Source organism: Rattus norvegicus, chromosome 5 (assembly GCF_021556685.1).
Source record: "Rattus norvegicus strain SHRSP/BbbUtx chromosome 5, alternate assembly SHRSP_T2T, whole genome shotgun sequence".
Taxonomy (NCBI): Eukaryota; Metazoa; Chordata; class Mammalia; order Rodentia; family Muridae; genus Rattus; species Rattus norvegicus.
In genome coordinates, this window is record NC_141538.1 from 6,411,077 (window position 1) to 6,414,699 (window position 3,623).

Below are 3,623 nucleotides of genomic sequence, written 5' to 3' on the forward strand. Positions count from 1 at the left end.
CTTAACTTTAGAAATAAATAGTTTGCTCTCTCTAGTTTCCAAAAATTTGACCAGACCTGGGAGTCTAGATCAAAATTAATCAGGATGTAAAATTTGTTTGTCTGAACCATGTTAGTAGAAATAAAATTTTCAGCATTGGACAAACTCTGGACTAAACATGTTTTATGTACCATCTCAATTTGTCTATACATTTATCAAAACATGCAAGTTTTATCTTCTTTATTCAGTAATGGAGATGACCAGATACAAGTTTTGATTAACTTCTTTGGAGGTATTAACTCACGAATGGATCAAACTCTCAATTATTATATCATATTATCTTAAAATATTTTTCCACATAATTGGCCAGCATTCGTACTTCACTAGTTCTGAATGTAGAACAAAATTAAATGATATTTTAGGATAAGAGCAGGGGGAATTAAATACTTCTGATGTGGTGGCATGTGCCCACTCTATAACAGTTAATAATGAATATTAACATGCCTTTCTAGGACATGCTTCTCTGTACACTGTTGGATTATTGTTAATATCTTCTGAAAATAGAAAAACTTGAATTACAGGACAGATTCACTCTCTCAAAGTCACAAATACTGAAAACTAGTGGGTTTGATTTGAAAAACCAGGTAGTATGACTCCAGGTACTTTTTATGGCTGGCTTCAAAATCATTTTTCTAAGATCAATTTTGAGTTTTTAACACCCATTGAATCATTATGAAGACATGTCTATAATTTATCCTTGAACTTATTTTCAAATGGTGACAATAAGACAAGAATCCAAGCTTAAGATAATTTGTTTTTAGCAAATGTAGGTTTTAAATTTTCTAGCAGAACTATAAACACTGAGGGGTAGAAAAATGTGAAAGACTACCTATCTCTTCAAATATTTCTTACTTGATTACCGAAAACTTTATAGCATCAATTCCCAAGGTATGTAGAGGAAATACTTTGTGCAATTATCCTTAACAAATAGGAACAATAAGACCTACATGGAAGTAAGGGAGCTACCGTGCACTCAAATGTGTAGCACAAATATACCAGAGATGACTGATTAGAATGCTTACAGAAATGAGTATGGAGATAGCACAATGAATATTCTGAAATATGAGAAACCTATACATCAAATCAATTTTTTCCATAAATATAAAATTTTAATACTAGTTTAAAAAGTAGATTGGCAGAATGAAATTTCACAAACCACATTGCTGTATATGTTATTCATATGAATATCATTTGTGATATAAGGAGATAGGAGCAGGAACTGAAACTGAAAGAATTAAAAAGAATGTATCATCAGAAAACATTAATTTAAGGAAGCATTTATGGACGTTGTTCTCGGCCTATCCCTGAGCTAGACCAGCCATGGCAGTGGTGAAGACCCTAAATCCCAAAGCCGAGGTGGCCCGGGTGCAGGCAGCGCTGGTGGTGAACATCAGCGCGGCACCGGGCCTGCAGGATGTTCTGAGGACCAACTTGGGGCCTAAAGGCACCGTGAAGATGCTTGTATCTGGTGCTGGAGACATCAAACTTACTAAAGATGGCAATGTGCTGCTTTATGAAATGTTCTTTTTCTATCTACAGCAAATTCAACACCCAACAGCCTCTTTGATAGCAAAAGTGGCTACAGTGCAGGATGACATAATTGACGATGACACTACATTCAATGTCCTCATCATCGGGGAGTTGCTCAAACAAGCAGACCTCTACATTTCTGAAGGTCTTCATCCCAGAATAATAACTGAAAGTTTTGAAACTGCAAAAGAAAAGGCACGCCAGTTTTTAAAACAAGTCAAAGTAAACAAAGAGATGGACAGAGAAACACTCATTGATGTGGCCAGGACATCTCTGCGGACTAAAGTTCATGCTGAGTTTGCAGATGTCTTGACAGAGACTGTGGTGTACTCCATTTTGGCCATTAGGAAAAAAGATGAGCCCATTGACCTCTTCTTGGTTGAGATCATGGAGATGAAGCATAAATCTGAAACTGATACAAACTTAATTAGAGGGCTTGTTGTGGATCATCAGGCACGGCATTCTGATATGAAGAAAAGAGTAGAAAATGCCTACATCCTCACATGCAATGTGTCCTTGGAGTAGGAGAAGATAGAAGTGAATTCTGGGTTTTTTTTTTTTACAAGAGTGCAGAAGAGAGAGAGAAACTAGTAAAGGCTGAAAGAAAATTCATTGAAGATAGAGTTAAAAAAATCATAGTACTGAAGAAGAAAGTCTGTGGTGATTCAGATAAAGGATTTGTCGTTATTAATCTAAAGGGCATTGACCCCTTTTCTTTAGATGCCCTTGCAGACGAAGGTATCCTACCTCTGCGCAGAGCCAAGAGGAGAAACATGGAAAGGCTGACTCTTGATTGTGGTGGGATAGCTCTGAACTCCTTTGATGACCTGAATCCTGACTGTTTGGGACATGCAGAAGCCCTGCATGTCCCATGTCTATGAGTATACATTGGGTGAGGAGAAGTTCACCTTTATTGAGAAATGTAACAATCCCTGTTCTGTCACTTTACTGCTTAAAGGACCAAACAAGCACATGCTGACTCAGATTAAGGACGCAATCAGAGATGGCTTGGGGGGTGTCAAAATGCTATTAATGATGGCTGTGTTGTCCTAGGTGGAGGTGCAGTAGAAGTGGCACTGTCAGAGACTGATAAAATACAATCCCAGTGTGAAGGGCAGAGCCCAGCTTGGGGTCCAGGCATTTGCAGACGCCTTGCTCATCATTTCCAAGGTTCTTGCTCAGAACTCTGGTTTTGACCTTCAGGAAACATTAGTTAAAGTTCAAGCTGAACATTCAGAAACTGGTCAGCTTGTAGGTGTGGATCTGAACACAGGTGAGCCAATGGTGGCTGCAGAAATTGGTGTGTGGTATAACTACTATGTGAAGAAGCAGCTGCTTCACTCCTGTACTGTGATCGCCACCAACATTCTCCTGGTTAATGAGATCATGAGAGCTGGAATGTCCTCTCTGAAGGGCTGAAGTCTGCCTGTGATGCTACAGAATGTTGGTGTGGGGGTGTGTGATTTTTTTGTCCAAGCTTCAAGTGATTTGGAAAAGAATTTTCTCTTCCTGATTGGAGAAAAGGAACAGAACATTTGGCACCTATTCAAATTATAATACTGTAAATTTTTATTTAATTTTTTTGCATTGAGTGAACACATTTAAAGCAGGTCTTTTTAAATCCACTGAAGAATATGTTTTCATTACAGTGATACAAAATTATATAATAAGCATTGTTGTCTACCTTGTTCCTTAAGTTTTCTTTGAAATTTTGTAATGGTTTTCTCCTAAATAAGGCATGGTGATGCTTGCCTGTAAGCCTAGCACTTTGGAAATAAAGTCAGAAGTTCTGCACCAACTCAGGCTACAGGAAAAATCAAAAAAGGAAGCATCTATGGGTATTAAATGATGTAGATTTCACAGCAAAGAAACTCATCAGAGATATAAAATGTATATCATATACAAACAAATAAATTAAGCTGGCAGAAAACAAAAAACTATGTGCCATTAAATGTTCTAAATTTTACCAGGATGGCTCATATTATTAGCTGAATATGTAAAATATTAATGCGAAGTGTTATTTTAGTACTTTTTATTTTAAAAGGCTTATTTCC

The 3,623-nt window shown here is 37.2% G+C and overlaps 1 pseudogene; it reads left to right on the forward strand.

Moving 5' to 3' along the window:
• Positions 1–1,359: 1,359 nt before the first annotated feature.
• Cct6a-ps3 (chaperonin containing Tcp1, subunit 6A (zeta 1), pseudogene 3) lies at positions 1,360–2,988 on the forward strand (annotated as a pseudogene).
• Positions 2,989–3,623: the final 635 nt, after the last annotated feature.